This window comes from Meleagris gallopavo, chromosome 4 (genome assembly GCF_000146605.3).
Source record: "Meleagris gallopavo isolate NT-WF06-2002-E0010 breed Aviagen turkey brand Nicholas breeding stock chromosome 4, Turkey_5.1, whole genome shotgun sequence".
Taxonomy (NCBI): Eukaryota; Metazoa; Chordata; class Aves; order Galliformes; family Phasianidae; genus Meleagris; species Meleagris gallopavo.
In genome coordinates, this window is record NC_015014.2 from 42,074,211 (window position 1) to 42,093,679 (window position 19,469).

A 19,469-nucleotide genomic window follows, 5' to 3' on the forward strand; every position below is an offset into this window, starting at 1 on the left:
AAAAAAAAAACCTCAGGTGGCATGAAATTAGGTTCTGATTTCTTGGGTCCTAGGTTTTCCAGCTCTAAATATAACACCTACAGAGATTTATCTTGTGAGAGTTAATCTTTGAATGTTTACATTATCTCTTCCACCAACATGAGTATTAAAGGAGAGAAAGTTGTAACAGTGTATTTCATTAATACTGTTTCCCCATTGGAAGAAGAGGAAAAAAATCATGCACACAAACTGTATTCACTTTTCCTCTTTTTTCTTTTCCTCCAGTTTATGCGTGCTGCAAAGGCTCATTCTTCAGTTCTGAATTCTCATCCCTAGTGGTCGTTCTAGTTCCTGAGGAACTTCTAAGCATCTCTTTACAGTAAGTACAACATAAAACTGTTCTCTGAAGAACTGGAGAAAAAAGAGCATCTGCTCTTTTGGAAGCTATGCTTCTTAAAGTGCAGGCAAATTCTCTAATAATATAGACCATGAGTCCATGAGTTAAATATGGTACACGTATTAAGTTTCTCCAAGGACTACTGTAGAATTTAAGGCATTTAGAGGCACACAAAAACATAATTGTTGGAATCTTTGCAAGAGTATTTCCAAGTTCAGCAAAATCTTTTGAATGCAATCTTTTTTTCTTTTTCCTTTTTTTTTTATCTCCCCCTGGAAGGGGTCTGTAAGTAACTGTTTCAAGTGCATTTTTTCTTTAATATTCCATCACTTTTTTGAGGGTTTATTCTTCTGCAGAAGTAGCAGGAGCATATTCATATTAGTCAAAGTTAAGCAGCTCGGAAAAATCAAACCATAGCTCTTTCCTTGCTAAATAAACTTCTAAATACTCCACAAAACATACTGGTAGATAGCAGGTACCTTTGACCTCAAAATAATCCAGATCAACTAAACTTTGCATTGGAGGAGACAAGTACAGTACAAACCTTTGCAGAGACTGAAATTTATACTTTTCCTTCAAGCCACCATTCCACATGATAGTTTTTCAAATCATGAGTTCAATGAAGGGACAGCTAGCATTCAACACTCATTAAAAAAAAAAAGAATAAATAAACAGAGAGAATGAGAAAGGATCTTCTCTGTACATTTTCAGAATGGAGAGAAAAAACCCAAACAGTCAGAGTAACTTTACATGACAAAAAACAGAAAGTCATCCAGAAATAAACTGATCATACACATGTTTAGGCTAACACCATTAAAGCAAATAAATACATACTGGATTAGGATGAGGCAGATTGCCGAACATTCATCTTATGCATTTGAAACATTTAGAATGGTTTAAAATTGAAACTGCATCTACTCCAATCTTTGTGTCTCTTTTGCAGAAAGGATCCATTCTGACTTGAGGCATAATGGTGCATCTACAAACACCGTGCATCCAAGACTGAAAATACTCAGCAGTATTAAAGTGAGAGAGAATAAATAATACTGTTACACGTGAGCAAAAGTGCTGACTAGAAAAAGCTGAGTTGTCCAGTACTTCCAGGGGGCCTTTTAGGCTGTAGACAATTATGGCTCATTTTTTGTATCATTTGTCTTCTCCAGGGTGCAAGGCACATTCTTAAAGTTACTATAGACTGGATTTTATATCTAACACTAAAGCGTTATAGTCATTTCTGCAGTAGTTTGTTTGTAAGCTGCTGTAGCAGTCCGGTTATACAGGATATATTTTATGTTTGTGTCAACCGGATCTCTATGTAACATATGAGGTACCAGAATACATGCTGTTAACATTTTGCACATATCCGTGATTAGTAACCTTAATTTAGCTGTGCCTTTCTTAACCTTACTGTAGCTAACTAATAGCAAGGCAGATGGAGCCAGCCAACATCTACCTGCTACACTAGCTGTTCACAGCCTGAAGAAGTATATTCCAGTTGCTACTTCAATTCTTCCTTTCAAATGTAATTCACTTGTGAGTTTGCGCCCTAAAGCCCACCTGGCAAGCAGGAAGGTTGCCTGGTGGCCAGCAGACCTCTCAGCTGACTCAATCCCCAGCTCTCCCGATTAGAATGGCATGCTATGTTATTTATTTCACTTCATACTATTTCAGTTCAAACTATATTTCTACTTTCACCTTTTAAAATAAGCAATTCCTAATCCAAATACAGCAGAACATCCCAATTATTAAGAGGAGTGCAATGCAATGTCAGGATATGTGTACAGATTCTGTGACAGAAAAGGATCACAATGTTTTTCATAAAGTCACAGAATCATTAAGGTTGGAATAAACCACTGAGATCATCTAGTACAATCATCAGCCCATCACCACTAACCCATGTAACTCAGTGTGTCACCTACCTTTTCCTTGAAAAAAGGGATGGAGAAAATATGGTAGAAAATAGTAGACAACTGACTTTAATATTATAATTTATACTATAAATATTCATTTATTTAAATCACATGAATGAAACCTGGTCTTCATATAAATAAAATGGTTCAGAAAGGTTGATAAATGCCAAGCAGCTCCTGCTATTGCAGACACAAGTGACTTTACAGCACACCAACAGACCACCCCCAATGGGGTCATCTAAACACAACAGCAGGCCCAAACAGCAGCAGTATATCTTAAAAAAAAATAAGCCATCAAAAATAGAGGAACAAAGAGATGAAAACCTACTTATATGAATCATAGACCCTGTTCTTCTCCTGCCAGTATTTAGTAACTTGAGTAACTTCCAAGCAATTACTATTTACTTCTTTTGTTTTGGAGCCTTTTGTTTTGTGTTGTCCATGACACACGGATAGTTGCTTTTTTTTTTTTTTTTTCCCTTAAACCACAACCTACAGTCTCTGGAAACAGCATATCTAATTTTGGCTGAAGGTGTCAGCCAAACATAGCATCAGAGATTGTGCATTCTATTCTGAGAGTCACAGGACTTCTTCAACTTAAAAAGCAAGTTCATATATGTTATCCAGCAAATTACGGGTGGGTAGATGTCCAGGAGAAAGTTTTGGGGGTTTTAGGGCTAAGGAGAAGAAAAAAAAACTTCAAGAAACATTGTAGATTCAGAATTGATGGATTTTTCTAACACAGAACACTGCACTGTCCTTAACAAAATAAATAAATAAAAATAAATTAAAAAAATTGAAAGATTCTTTTCTACAGTTCAATAATATTAAGGATTATTCCTTATGAACTGGAATTTATTATTTGGAGTAAAGATGTGTTTGCTGCTATATGTTAACAAGTAGTTCAAACCAGCTATATTCGTATCCTCAGGCATGTTTAATTTTGATGAGGTAATCTGTTTGCCAACTGATCAAATCCGATTTTTTCACATTTGTCTCAAGGATCTCTCCCAGCATACCAACGTACATTGTGCCTTTGTTTTTGTATGAATTGATGTGTCACAGTATTACATTTCTCTAAAACTGCATATTCAATATTTTATGCAGATTATTCAATTTTTGCTTTACTATAGCAATGTACAGCTCCTTCTTCTCTGAATTAGAACACCCAGATCTTTCCAGTTCATTTAATTCTCTAATTTTCCTCAAAGGAATCATATATATCTATATCTATCTATCTATCTATATACATATATATATATATATAAACTATATATATGTATGTGTTTATATAAGCTGTCCAAATCCTATTTTTATTATGAATTGATGAAATTGCATTATCAGGCAAAGACAAGCCTAAGATGTTTTTGAGATGGCTTCAAGCATCTATTATCTAGGCTTTTCCAGGAAACAGAGTGACCTTCAGAGTAAGACTGCCAGAGAAAAAATACTATCATGAGTTTGGGAAATACCCCAGCTGATTGCCATCTTGGTCCAAACAAGACCTCACTTTCCAAACGCAGTGCATACTGTGGGATATAGCAGAATTCAGTGTTTGTGTGTGCTGTCAGGCCACGGAAATTGTTTGTCTCATACCTTGCCTCAAAACCAAGATTCCACTGAACTTCTACTAGAAAATAACTTCCACAAAGAAGACAAACAGTTGAGACCCAACACCACTCACTTGATGCAATAAAGGCATTAAACATATATATTACCCTGAAGCTCGTGTTAGCATCACTGGTCAATTCTTGTTCAGCTCTTGCATGAGAAGTGTGGAATTTTAAGGAAAGAGCTTCTAATGATTGTATCACAATAGTTGGTCTCAAAACTGTTAGTCAGGTAACAAATGCTGTCAAAGACAAATGGTCTGAGGCTACAACAGGAGGCAGCTTCTCTCATACCATGTCCTTACTTGATGAATACTTAATCATTGTGCTTTTGCCACAGTTTTGTTACACACAAACAAGCAGACATTTATATAACTGTTTTGGCCTGATTAATATTTAACTTCAGGGTGATTACTGCCTTATTCTTGGTATGTTATAATTTTTTGCTCTTACTTAAACCTCACAGTCTGCCTGGAATACATTTTGAAAATAGTATAATAAAATTGAAGTAGCATGGGGAGGGATGGGGTGTGGGGAAGGATGCTTAGATAAGCATCAGGTAATAGCTTGACTTGTTCTTCACAAAAGCAGAACAGAATATAGCAGCTTTAGAGTCAGCTGCCACCTTCAAAAAATCTAACACCTGTGAGAAGTGAAACTCTCCCTCCTAATTATACCTCAACACTGTCCTCTCAGCTTAACAGAGTCATTATTTTGCTTTGAATAAACATCACTATTTCCTTCCTAGGCGAGTTGCTTGGCTCTGTTTCAATTATTTCTTCTAAATATTAAAGAGCAGGAAACATTTCCCCTGTCATATCCTGTCCTCTTTACACAGCATCACACAGTTCCCTTTGAAACTCTGGCACTTACAGCAAGCTCGACATGCAGTTCAATCAAAACATTTGCTATTGTATTTGCCAACTACAAACAAATTTCTGCGCACGTTCTGAGAAGGTTTAAAGGTTCTGACAGGCACCCAGAGTCAAGCTAGCATGACTGCCAAGGAAAGGTGGTGTCAAGGCACTTAACCTCCACTACTACTACCCTGGATGTGCGAAAAGACACGCAGACAAATCACTCACTACTCCACACAGCAGAGCTCCTGTCAAGGGTTTGCTGCTCAACCCCTAATCTCCCAAAGCACTCGAGAGCATGAAAAGTGCAAGGACAGTTAGAGACACGTGTGAAAGAGTAACTTACATTGTTTAGAGAAACGCTGGGAAAGGACTTCTGCGGTTTCTTCAGTATTCTACAGTGGCGTTGGCAGAGAAGACGGTCAAAAAAGTACACTTAAAGAGATCTCTCTTGTTTCTCTCTGTTCATTTTCTCTGGAGTCGTTCAGCATGAAGAAAGCCAGCAGTCGAAAGTTTATCTCCTCGTATTTCCGAGTGATATGGCTGACTCTCCTTGGACACATACCAACATTGCAGTAAAAATAGACAAAAGAGGGGGAGGGAAGAAGCAACCTAGCTTGAGCCTGAATCTTCTTAACTCAGTGTTTTCTGTAAAAGCTGCTCTTACATTAGAAGCTCCCATCTCTGCACTAACTTGCAGAGCACAGAGTCATCCATTAGGTTTTCACAAATTGCAAATTACAAGCAAAGCAGGCAACATAGACAGCCTGGTTTATGCTGAACTCCCAGGCACCAGCCTTGCAAGTAACCTGAGGTACAAAGGATTTGAAAATAAACAGATCTACTCTCTATCACGCATGTGTCTGGGCTGGCTAACAGTCCACCAGCAGCCCCCAGGCCCCACGAGAAGCACACTGCCCAGGGAGGTGCTTGGCAGCGCTCCCTCCAGAGAAACAAAGTGAGCCTGCATGAACAGCCTTTCTGGAACATTTAATATGTTAATAATAAATGCATGTGCTTGTAAATACAAGATAAACTATGCATTGCTTAAAACAGTTCAATAGTTTAGCAAGTCATTTAGAACAATCTGGTTTTTATTGACAGTGAACAGAATGCTGACTCGCATACTTCCAGGTGAGAAAGATTTCTTAGTTGTAATTTCCTCTCATGAAAATTAGTAAAGAGCTGCCTGATGGAAAGCCTCTGAGGTGATCCTCTCCATTAATTACAGTGAGCATTTTAATCAAAAGCATCACAAACAAAATCTCTAAAAGCACCCAGAAAAAGCTGGTGGCTTAAAGCTCCTGTATGAATGGAATGTTGTTTCTGCATTAGATACTGAAAAGGGGGAATTGATCTGAAGAAGTAGAGTACAATGTGTTTGTATTTTGTAACTTGTCCTTAGGAACAGCTGATGTAAAAAAGTACAAATAACATATATTTTAGTAGCATATTTTAGAAATATAATTGCTGAATTCCGTGATTAATTCTAGCTTGCAAAACTGCAGTAGTTTTTAAATGTTGCAAATAGTATGGTTATAGTACTATGGACTAGAAAGCAGGTTGTAAGGCTATTCTGTTTGGATAAGAGACCCTCAGCAAAAGAAAAACAGACTTAACAAACATCAAAGAAGCCAGGGCCTCCACACAAGGCCAGATATCCCTCGCTCTAGGTTGGGATGCAACAGACAGGCATCAAGATATTCCCCCTTATTCTCCTTCCAAATTTATCTCTAACCAAGTGTGAGCAGATGTCCAGAAGTAATGGAAGCAAATGTTAGAAGTTAAATAATTAGCAATATATGTGTTTAGGTAGAAACAATTTATATTTCCGTATGTTTAGTCGGGAAGATTTGTGAACCTGAAGTACTCAGCCAATGAGGAATCAGGGGAAGAAAAGATAATCATCAGGTAATAGGGCATAAAAGATGTAAGACAGTTTTCTGCAGGCACTCCTCTTGCAGGACACCAACCATTGCAATTGCAAATATAATCTGCTATTATCAGAGATACTGCCCTGACAAGTTATTTGGGTATTTCCGCACTCCTAAAGCCACTTTCATATCCTGTTTTCAACTATTCAAAGGTCTACTGCCCTGATTAAATCCAAGTTCCAGAGGCTTAAGGGCGCCTACACTTTATTTTTTTTTTGATAGCTCAAGGTCAGTACTAAACTGCATTTTTTTTCTAACAAAAAAACTGGAGAAACAATTTCCCTCTTGTCTATGTCAGACAAAGAAGTTTTGCATTACTGAAATAAGATAATGTTATTTTTGCACTCTTTTACTTTAAAATATCAAGTTTTATTTAGTCTTCAGTTTTCACCAGAGGACTTTTGCAACCTTTTCTGCCAGGCATAATCTCACTCAGCTAAACAGTGAGAATCTTTAAATGAGGCAGCTTTCATTAAAGCATGAATCAGAGCAGTGAGTCATTAACAAAATAAAAACACCATTGTAAACAGTCTGCCTCAAAACTCCAAGTTCTTGTCATGTGCTCAATTTCTCATCTTACATGATTATGATCCTCTACCTGGTTCCAGGATTGATACAACTAGATTGGATTGATCCTAAAAAAAAAAAGTATACAAAGGAGAAAACCATGAACTAATTTTCTTTTTGTGTATTTTTGCTTGTGTTGTTAAAATTCTTTTCAATAGCTGTACAAGTCATGGAATAATTTCAATCAAATCTGATAGAGGGCCAGAACTCTCAAAGATATTATATCCCCATAGCTTTTGTGAAAACAGGCAGCCTTCCAAGGTAAGTGAAATACAACCTTGTGATCCAATGTAAGACTACACACAAGCTCAGCTCAGCCATATTATTAGACACACAAGCAAAAAGTACATGACAACAGATTTCATGTGTCCTAAAACTTAAATGATACCACATCTTTGGCCTGCATTCTAGCATTTTCTCCTTTTCTTTTGTTCTGTTCCCCCACTGCTAACACTTGGAGTTGGACCTGCTACTTTCAGGTCCTGTCATAGGTTTACCTCTCCATGACTTCATTCTCATTCTTAAGATGTGTCTTCAGCCATACAAAGATTCCCAGATGCGCTTAAAACTTTTCACTGTTTTATCAGAGTTGCTCCAGAAAGCTAATGAGACTATTAATTTGAAACACTCAAAATGCAGAGACATCAGCTAAAGCAAAGATATCTTTTTGATACATCAGTAAACAGGGTAAGAGATGAGTTATTTTTTTCTCAGTTAGTGATCAAGTGAAGTGAACCCACTACTTCTTGTTTTTATCAGGACTGATATTTTCCAAAAATAAAAGGACTTGATCCTGGTTACAGCTGGGCAGGACAATCCTGGAGGATTTTTCCAACTCTGATGGTTCTATGATTCTTTTCTCTGGAAGAGCAGAGTTCAGATCCGGGGATAAAAACGTTTCATGAAGGTGCAACAGAGAAGCCATTGTGTGGCCTTCCGGACATATAGGGCTCTCTTTCCATTCACATTGATAAAGCACATGACAAATTGAATGGCTGTTATCTTTGGAATAAAAATTCATTTTTGGTCAGATGTGGTACTGAAGTGGAGAGTCAAATTACAACTGTCGGTTTGTGATGCTGGTGCAGACAGCATTTTACTTCCCTGAAGAATAAAGACATTAATTTACACTTATCTCCTGGGTAACCTTCAATATATCTGCTTTCTCAAAATAAGGAGAAGGATGCAGTTTAAATCTTGACTATACAGAGCTTTTTGTTTAAATTTTTGAAAGATTTTTTTAAATGACACTGTATGCAAGGAATGTTGTCCCTCCTCAGTAATTGACACAGGTTATGATGCATGGTAGATGGTAGAAAATGCCTCTTTCAAGTTGGATTCTGCTCCCATTGAGTCCATAGTGAGGCTGTGCTGAAATTTCTGTACTGTAAAGATATAGACAAAAGCAATTTATTTTGTGTCTTGTTGTTTTGAAGTTTAAATACCAAGAAAGTGATACACAAAAGGTCTGAGTTCAGTGGAGGAAGCATCTTCCCTTAAAATTTTAATCTATGAAATTGCCAAGATGATGGGAACTCAGGATGGCAGATTAACAAGCCAGGGATGCACCACAGCTGTGTGCTCACCTTTCATTCTAACGGTAAACTATTTGGTGTAGGACTTTACATAGATTTCAAATCAGTCACAGTTTAAGTTGTAGATGAATCTTCTGATGCAAACAAGCTGGCATGCTTTGTACAGATAGAAAAATCCTAAGTCAGATAATCTGAGACAAATCCACCCTTGAAGAAGTTTAAGGTAGAGCTTCAATTCACTTACTGCTGATCAATTATAATAATGTAGATTTTAGCACTGACAATAACCAATTTTTAAAGAATTATTATTAATTATATTATTAATTGTATTACCACCAGCATTTTAAAACCAGCACATGAAATATCTTGGATCTAGGTTCAGGTGCTGAGTTGGAATTAATTTACAGTGACCTCACTTAATGTGTATTTCATTCTAGTGTTTCTGCTTGTTGTCCAGAGACCTGAGTTTGGCAAAAGCCTGATCTCCTCTAGAAAGGCACCTAGTTGTCAGGTGATGATCTGAAAAGTGAATATGTTGTGGTAATCTTTTGCAGCCTGCTCCTACTGTTATGTCGGGAGTAGGCTGCTTCAGCATTGTTGGTATTTTGCTTAATAATGCAGTATCGCTCCTCTTTCACATAAAGCAAATAAACAGCTCAGACAATTACAACCTTGATGTCGTAATCAGAGAAGCCCCAAGGCTGGTGACATTTTCACTACAGGCTGCAGTAGCCCCTGGCTGTCCCCAGGAAAAAGGGAAAATAAGCACGGCACTAAGCCACTTCTTCACAACGGCTCTCTCTAACATCTGTGACTGCAGGGATCTGCGTGGGGCACACTGTCAGTCCAGACTCCTACTAAACCATAATGTCTCAGTATCACTGTTTTTTTTGTTTTGTTTTGTTTTGTTTTTTTTACAAACTTTCACTTACAGAAGTAAGCTTTCTTTCAAAAGCAAGTGTCCAGGAAATATTTTCATATGGCTGCATTCATAAAAAGTTCTGAATCAAAAGTAATGTGTCCAAATCCTTTTTGTTGGAAAAATCAGAAGAATAAGAAACATTAACTTGTGACCAGAAATACAAAAGAAATGAGCACACAGAGAACCACATCAAACAGTTTAAAAGCCCCTGTGGGGCTGAAGTTGTTCCACAGGGTGAGTGTTGAATACCGGACAGCTTATTTAGAAAGAGAAGTAAGAAGGGCTACATTTTCTAAAAAACATAACACGCTTAAATATTTCCTGGCTTAGTCTTCCTCCAAACCTTGCCTGAAGACATCCATTCTTACAGCATACAAAGGGCTAGTATATGCCTAACTTACCCTGCTGTTCTGCCTTCAAATACAAGAAGAAAAAGGAAGGTATCTTAAGATCCCTGCACTGAGGAACCTGAAATTCTAGGGGAGAAGAAACAGCCTCCTGTATCTCCACCTGCAAACACCAGAATGTAGTGGGAAAGACTGAGGACAGGAGGAGACTGCTTTAGGGAGCAGAAGACTTTGGAGGAGCTTTTAAGGACTGTGAGGTGAGCAGAACAAGCATTTTAACTGGCATGGAGTGAAGAGATGCAGGAGGGGAGGATCTGGGATGCCTGGGGAAAAATGAAGCTCTTTGATGGGAAGAGAAGAGTTGTGGCAAAAAGCCGCAGAGGCTGTGAACTATGTGGTTGATGTAGAGGGGCATGGGCCGTAGAAAACATGGACCTAGATGCTTTGAACTAGAATGAACTGGAAACTGGGGCAAACTGTGAGGGGTTTTAGGCTAGGAGACACTAAAATCTAGAGTGCAAGCCCGGCAGGGGGTGCAGGGCTTTGAAGCAGGTGTAAATAAAAGGAATCTCAGCTGAGGGTATCCTAAGTGAAGTATTTCAGTATTTACTTGAGCATGTATTTGAGAATGTTTCCCCTGATCTTCCTACCCACACAAGCAAGTCTTCCTACTCTTATTGCCAGAGCTACTGTAATTCTGGCTCACATATTCCAATCTGTGTATTGGAGTATAAAATCATTACATTTTCTATGGCTACTGGAAACAAAGAAAATGTTTTGGTGTAGCTCTGGATCAAAAAATGTATATGAGAATCAAGCATAGATTTCAAAGAGCCTAAGAGAAGGTATCAGGAAGAAATGATGAGGAAAATGGAGGAAAGGAGGAAAATCTCTTTAGACCCTGAGTCTCAAGAATGCAATGTCTAAAAACTGTCATGTGCTGAAAGTTCAGATACTACAGTGCTGGAGTTAACACTAATCATATCAAATAGCTGTCAACTTACTCTTACATGTTCAAAAACTAATTGAAAAGAAGGCCAAAGGTACTGCTCGGGTATTAAGCATCCCAATTAGAAGCAGAAATTAAACCACACACACAAAAATATATTGTGATTTTCACAGCCCGTTTTCAGCCCTGACGTAACCAGGTCTGCTGCTACCATTATGGAATCATAGAATTAGCAGGAGTTTTGCCAGAGTAAGACCTGCAGAATTCCATGCCATGATATGGCTGTAACATCTGAATTAGAGTAGATTAGGGCATTATACTATACCTTAGGGAGCATTAGGTAAATTGTCCACTAAAGACACTGGGCAAGGAGAAGGAGGTCGAGGAAGAAAGCAAGCCCCAGTAGGAACTAATCAGTGAAACTACAGTGTCAGCCTTGAAGCTTAATGGGTACTGTGCTTCTCGGTTTCTCATGCTGTGAACAACCAGCAATAAGAGGGAAAGGCTAATGACAGCCATGATAATTTTTTTAGACAGGAGCAACCAGGACAGAACACAGCATGCTGCCCACTCAAATAAGGTCTTTTTATTCTACAAGCTGAAATTGCTGCTTTCTTAAACCTCTGACCCAACTACACAGGCAAAAAGGAAGGAAACTGAATTATTTAAAAGCTCCCTTGTGGATGAAGGAATAGTGGCATCTATATTATCTTCTGCCTACTGAAGCACTGCTGGGACACAGTTAGTTTTCTAGGTCTGAGAGAGGCGAGCTAAAGAGAGGAATCTGGGCAGGCCCTCTGGTGACTGTGATTCATTTTATACCACTTCTGTACATACCCTAGAAGAAGTTAGTTAGCTAAACTGTGCCTTTCCCACACTATCAAAACAATGCACAATGCAGACAGCTCTGTCCTGTAAACCAGTGATTCCAGTAAGGAGAAAGCACAGAGCTTGCCTGTGGAGGTCAAGAGGTCATCTTCCAAGCATGAAAACACAGCAGAGCCAATACAAGTATCTGCATATTGCTGATGCCTGTTTCCTTCAGCATTCTCTGCCAGCTTAAAGGCCTGGTACACAGAACAGGAGGGGGAGAAGTCAAAGAGACCATTGGAGCCTGTTAAACGCATTTAAAGCAGCGTAGGCCTGAAAGCAGCTTAGTCACTGTAATTCCCTCTGCCACATGCAAGGAAAGTACGCAGCAGTCCCTTTTCTTTCTGCCTTGACCCATGTTTCCTTGTAGCAACTTCCTGGTTGAAAAGCTTCTACTCTTCCTTTGAGGTGAATTTTGAGGCAGGTTATAGATTCAAAATTGTTCTCTTTCCTAAATGCAGTACTTTATTTGAGTAATGCCACCAAAAACAAACAAACAAAAAAAACTTTGACAGCAGGAGACCCTCTGCTTTTGATGTTCAAGAAAGATCTGACTACAACAATCTTTTCTATTTTTCTTATTTTAAACACAAAAGGCTGCATGCTTGCCATAGTTTTCATTTTATATGACCAAGTAGCATGATGCTCTTTAGCGGGAACAACATTCCTTACCTAGAAATGGATCTAATGCCTAGGAAAACAGATTGAAAACAATATATATACAATTAAAGATATTTAAAGCTTTCACAGGTGTAGATGCAGGTTGAGAATATTCATGGAATCATAGAATCATTTGGGTTGGAAGGGACCTTTTTAAGATTAAGTTCCAACCCCCCTGCTATAGGCAAGGACATCTTCCACTAGCTCACAGCCCCATCCATCCTGGCCTTGAATGGAAGGAGGCATCCACAATCTCCCTAGGCAACCTGTTCCAGTGTCTCACCACCCTCGCAGGCAAGAATTTCTTCCTAATATCTAGTCTAAAAGTACCCTCTTTCAGTTTAAAGCCATTTCACCTCATCACATTACTACATGCCCTTGTAAAAAGTCCCTCCCCAGCTTTCCTGTAGGTCCCCTTCAGGTATTGGAAGGCCACTGTAAGGTCTCCCCAAAACCTTCTCTTCTCTGGGCCAATGAGCCCCTGCTCTCTCAGTCTGTCCTTGTAGGGGAGGTGCTCCAGCCCTCTGATCATCTTCATGCCCTCCTCTGGACCCTCTCCAACATCTCTGTCTCTGCTGTGCTGGGGGCCCCAGAACTGGAAGCACTACTCCAGGTGGGGTCTCACATGAGCAGAATAGAGGGGCAGGATCACTTCCTTCAGCCTGCTGGTCACACTCTTCTTGATGCAGCCCAGGATACATTTGGCCTTCTGGGCAGCAAGTGCACACTGCCAGCTCATGGTGAGACTTTCAATCTACTCCCAAACCCTCCTCCTCAGGGCTGCTAATATCCTCCATGTTAGCAAGGAGAATATTAGTCAGAGTGTTTAGATTTAAGTGAGAGGACAGTCTATCCGTAGAAACTGAGGAGGGACTGTTTGCAAACCCCTGCCTCTATCCCAGTGGATAGAGATACCCGAGTACTGACGGTGAGGGATTTTACATGGAAATCTACCCATACCTGGCAGAAAGCTGCTACTGCTTCTTTCAGGCACTTAGATATTTTTTCTTTTACCTGACAGTTCACTTTTCTGGTCAGACTCAAACAGCTGATGTCTCTCTTATCATAACATTAACTGTTAAATGTCATGCATATAAGATGCATCAGTAGAGTACACACTAATAAGATGAAGCCCTCAGCGGAAAAGCACCTTTAAAGCCTCCTGTTTTCACTAGAAATTTGAATGCTCAGTGTCATAAATTACAACTCAAAACTTGTATTAATCTAGGGAGCTGTTCTTTCCTAAGAGATCAATCAGTTTCAGGAGCTCAGCTGACATTGTCAAGGGCAGAGAAGGAGAAAACTAGACTACTATATTCAATTTTATGGGCTTCATAACCTGGTAACCATGAGTATATTAGTAAGAGGTCAGGGTTTTGGTCACCCCTAAACTAATAGCCTCCATCAACTGCTGTATTAATGAATGACAGCATGACTGCAGCTATACTGTAAATGTGACTGTGTCTACTACTGCATTCAGGCTGTCTGCAGACACAGTGCAAAACCCCAAAACATGAGCATCAGGGCAGAGAAAAATGCACAGCTTTTAGGGAACATTCCTTTTGGGCCCATCCACAGAGGGCAGTGTGGGCAAGCTAGAAAGAACACGGCATCGTACTTCTCCTGTTTTTGTTTTGTTTTGTTTTTTTAATTATTATTATTATAATCCAAGGCTAACTGGAATGTAATTGAAACTTGTATTAGTTCTGTTACTTTAAAAACAGGCATTGTGAACACACATACAGTGACAGCTTCTCTTTTTTTTTCCTAGGTATCTTGAACTCAAAGCCTGAACAGAACAGATCTTAGCACCTCTAGTTCAGGAGGAAGCTGAAGAAATAGACCACAATAGCAATTCAACATTGCTAGGATGGTCCTCAAGAAAGGAGACAATACTGAATTGCTGTAGTTGTGCCATTTGGGGCAATTCCAGCCGTGCCAGAAAAGGGAAGCAGCACCAACAATACAGCTTGGTCTGTTTGATGCTTTCCACTCAGTTTCAAGCTCAAAGCAGTTTAGATAAGCAGCCAAAGTATAAGGTATTTTTCTTAGCCAATCTGAACCTCAGGAGATACACAGAGACATCCCTAGAAATTACTATTAGCACTATCCAGTAGGATTTTGTAAAATAAATGAAAGGAAGAAAAATAAATAATGTAGTCCAGCAGCCTTAGACTGCTCAGTGATGATACTTACTACGCTCTATAGTCATAGCAAAGTCACTTAATCTGTCATATTTCTATTTTCTTCATTTATAAACGGAGATTTAAAGATGAGCTCTGCAGCTAACACATTAAATTTAGATCGATCAAAGCTTTAGGGGCAGAGAATGTCTGAGATTCTGCATGGTGCTCAGCTGTGATAGAGACATGATTTTCTTTGGCTGGTGGAAAGGATGAGAGAGAAAGTCTGAAAAGTCCATCAGTTTTTGATATGCAGGATTAAGTTGAAGCATACTATCCAAACAGATTACTATATTTAAAATTTTGAACATCAAAAATGGCACTAAAAGCAAAAGTCAGGCTCATTCCACCTCTGCAGTCTTTTGTTCTATAGAGCTGTTAACTTCTCATAATAGCAGCCAATGAAGTAGACTGAAATCTCTGAACAGGACTTGGCTTTTTCTACAGCTAGGCATATCTTAGAATACAACAGCATCTATCAGCATTATGGACAACGTTCATTTTACTGTATCTCATATCTAACCATTTCATGCAATGTCATTTATGACCTTGCAAAAACTGCTACTCTTCGAGACACAGCTGGATAATTAAGTACTGGAAACACCACTAAAAAGGAGAATTAGATGCTAAACAGCTAAAATCTTGTATGTATATGTATATATACATACACACACATACACACACACATATATATATAAAACTGTCAAGTTTAAATGGGTTGTATCCTTATTGACTTATCCCCTCTTGCCTCTCAGGAAGGTCTCCTTTGAGACTGAAATGTAACCAGGACACTGCATACAAAGCAGTAACTCTTACTCCAGACAGGAGAAAATACTTTAATCGCTGCCTCTCTGTATGACAGTACTGTGGGAATCAAATGTTGTTTCTGTATTAGAATTGGATTATTTATTTATTTATTTTATTTCATGATCTCTGCTGTCATAGTTCTTTTTGGGAGTCTTTCTGCTTAACTTGGGGAAGATCTCTGATAGTTAACATCACTTATCCTCTAGATAAGGAACGCACGCTCTGTATATAGGTGTATATATGTATATTTTGTCATACACACTGCAAGAATATCCTGCACCAGATCAAACCAGAGAACAAGTCATGGCATGCCCGAGGAAGCGCCTGAAGAGACATCGGAAGGCCTGGCATCCTCCCCTCCCCTCCACTGCTCCTTGTTTAACGAAGACTTAGAAGCAAATCACCACATCACTACGACAAGAAGAGCGCTGAGACATCTTGGAAACAACAGGATGGCTGCTGACTGACACCAGATAACAAACAAATTAACAAGTAAATAACAAATGTAAATCTTCTGATAAGATTGTGAACCTGGAGTACCCAGCCAGTGGGGAAACAGGGCAGGGGGGAGGCAAGGGGGAGAAAACAGGGTATAAAGGCTGTCATGTTGTGTCCATAGGTGCGCTCCTGCTTGCGGGACGCCCGCCATTGCAATGGCAAATAAAATCTGCTTTTATCAGAGATACCGTCCTGACAAAATTATTTGGATATTTCCAACAGTACCTATCTGCCTTGCTGAAACATCTGTCCTATGAGAAAAGCCGCGGCGAGTCAGAAGGCTACTTACTGCAGTTCCATAGAGTCCAGGCAGGAGCAGCATTCAGCTGGTCCCATTACGGCCGTCAGGCCGCTGTGTTGAAGAGCGGCCTCGCACAAACATAAACAGCTTGTCAGCGCAAGCCAAAGAGGCGGGCCTGCACTGCTGGCCACAATTCGAGCCAATGATTAGCTTTTCCACCCTCTGGGCGTTCAAGATACTGCGTTTCATTCTTAAGCAGAGGAACAAAAGGGGCTGCTAAGGTCTAGTGCTTGACAGCTTACTGTCAGGCAGTAAAATGCTTAAGGTGGAAGGACAAAGAATTTCAGGAAAAACATATATTTGCTGTGTATTTATACTACTGCCTTTAGATAATCCACAAGCATCCCCCATGCATTGTTTCTTTTAGGTCAATCAAACAAATAAAGCTTGTGAATTAAGTCCAGCTCACATTCACGATAGAGAAGTTTAACTTCAGAAGTCTCTGATTTTTCTTCTTTCCACCCTTTTCATATTCTCATCCTTCCTAACACACTAAGTTTGCTGATGCTATCATTTCTCAGTTGCCTGTCATAAATGTCTTACTCTGACCCTCTCTCTGGACCTCACCTCCCAGCCGTTACTGATACCCACTGATGCTTCTTTTCCTCTCCGCCTTATCTGCTTGGTCTTTCACTCCTGTTCTCCCCCAGAGAGCACAGTCACAACCTGAGGACATTAGCACAAGATTCTGTGAAACAGTTAAGCTGATTTAGCAACTTACTGTCTCCTCTCTCTTCATGCTCCCACTATCATTTCGAGGAAGGTAACATAGCACAGAAGCAAAATTTTTCTGTGTCAGTTGGATGAACTTAACAAAGAGACAGAAGAGCTATTGCATGAAGTGAGCACTCTGAAACTTAAGCTCCTTCAGATCTTCAATCAGCCATTTATGAACCCACCTGTCTCTCCAAGCTCCTATCTCCTTTGTTGCTCGAATTGAATTGTTCCTGTTTAATTGAATACTCCGCTTACAGCTGCTGATCTCATTTCATCCCTGCCCTGTCCTACTTTCTTATGCCTCTAATTTGGCTGTGAGTCCTGCCTGCTATAAAATCGGTCTCATCAACTCTCTTGTAATAGCTTCCTGGATTAATATCATTCTTTGTACTTCAGCCTTGGTCTCTTTGAGCAATTTTCCTGCTGTGGAAATAATTAAAATCCTTCTTAAATACCATGTCACTTCCTTGGCTTTCACTGTTTTCTCCCTGACCTTTCTGATTAATTCTTCTCTTGCACTCCCAAGGCATGCTACTTTCTGTTATTTTTTTATCCAGCTTTTACTATTTACCCATGCAGGCTCCCATTTCACTTTTATAGTAACAATTTGTAAATGTGCAATTCTATTTTTCAGCTTTCTGCTTCTATCTGGTCATTACTATGTGTTCTAAGCATATTGTAATAAATGCTTTAACAGCTCTTAATTTTGATTTCCTTTTCAGGGAGCAAATTAAGTCAGGCTGTTACATTAATTACCATCTTTATAGTCACTTCCCTCCCCCTCTAATTTAGTCTAGGATCTGAACCCTTGCAAAAGCAGATGCTGAAGTTCGCACCTTGTTTGGATGGTGTCATGGTTTTATGTTTTTGTTTTGTTTTGGTTCTCAGTATTCTGCATCAAAACATCATGTAGTGTACTGGGAGTTAAAGTGTTAATGCTCCAATTCCAGGCACCTGCAGTACATTGATGATATCGTTGTGTGGGGCGATACAGCAGAAGAAGTCTTCACGAAAGGAGAGCGAATAATCCAAATTCTTCTGTGTGCTGGTTTTGCTATTAAGCGGAGCAAAGTGAAAGGACCTGCTCAGGAGATTCAGTTCCTAGGTATAAAGTGGCAAGATGGCCGTTGTCACATCCCAACAGATGTGATTGACAAAATCACTGCCATGTCTCCACCCACTAATAAGAAAGAGACACCATCATTCCTGGGCATAGTGGGTTTTTGGAGAATGCATGTTCCAAACTATAGCCTCATTGTAAGTCCCCTTTATCATGTGACGCGAATGAAGAATGAGTTTACATGGGGCCCGGAGCAGCAGCAGGCTTTTGAACAGATTAAACAGGAAATAGCCCGTGCCGTGGCCCTAGGGCCAGTACGAATGGGACAGGGTATAAAGAACATCCTCTACACTGCTGCTGGAGAGAAAGGTCCCACTTGGAGTTTGTGGCAGAGAGCCTCAGGAGAGACCCGAGGCCGACCCCTGGGATTCTGGAGTCGAGCCTACAGGGGGTCAGAAGAGGGCTACACTCCAACTGAAAAGGAGCTCTTAGCCGCGTATGAGGGGGTTCGGGCTGCTTCTGAAGTAATCGGTACTGAAACGCAGCTCCTTCTGGCACCTCAGCTGCCAGTGCTGAACTGGATGTTTAAGGGAAAGGGTTCCTCCACCCATCATGCTACCGATGCCACTTGGAGTAAGTGGATTGCGCTGATTACGCAGCGAGCGCGGATGGGGAATCTCAACCGTCCAGGAATCCTAGAGGTGATCATGGACTGGCCTGAAGGCAAAAAGTTTGGAACATCACCAGGAGAAGAAGTAGCACGTGCTAAAGAGGCCCCACCATACAATGAACTACCAGAAAATGAAAAGAAATATGCCCTGTTCACAGATGGATCATGTCATATTGTGGGAAAGCATCGCAGATGGAAAGCTGCTGTGTGGAGCCCCACACGACAAGTTGCAGAGGCCACTGAAGGAAAAGGAGAATCGAGCCAATTTGCAGAGGTAAAGGCTGTCCAACTGGCCTTGGATGTTGCTGAACGGGAGAGGTGGCCAATGCTTTATCTTTACACTGACTCATGGATGGTGGCAAATGCTCTATGGGGATGGTTACAACAGTGGGAGCAAAATAACTGGCAAAGAAAGAGTAAACCTATTTGGGCTGCTGAATTGTGGAAAGATATTGCCGCCCGAACAAAGAATATGGTTGTAAAGGTGCGCCATGTAGATGCTCATGTGCCCAAGAGGCGGGCTACAGAAGAACAGCAAAATAACCATCAGGTAGACCAAGCTGCCAAAATTGAGGTGGCCCAAATAGACCTGGACTGGCAGAACAAGGGTGAATTATTTTAGCTCGATGGGCCCATGAGACCTCGGGACACCAAGAGAGAGATGCAACACATAAATGGGCTAGAGACCGAGGGTGG

General features: G+C 40.1%; 1 protein-coding gene across 4 annotated transcripts in view; it reads right to left on the bottom strand.

The window, feature by feature from the left end:
- Window positions 1-19,469, bottom strand: part of TRIM2 (tripartite motif containing 2) — an 83,862-nt gene that overhangs the window by 47,673 nt on the left and 16,720 nt on the right. For 2 of the 4 annotated variants that reach the window (XM_010710084.3, XM_010710081.3), the window contains exon 1: window positions 5,100-5,563. The exons of 1 other annotated variant lie outside the window; for it this stretch is intronic. The gene's annotated coding sequence lies outside the window, so the exon portion shown is untranslated. Of the gene's footprint in view, window positions 1-5,099; window positions 5,564-16,314; window positions 16,390-19,469 lie in introns of those variants that run through there. One more of the 4 variants, XM_010710085.3, reaches the window with a different exon arrangement.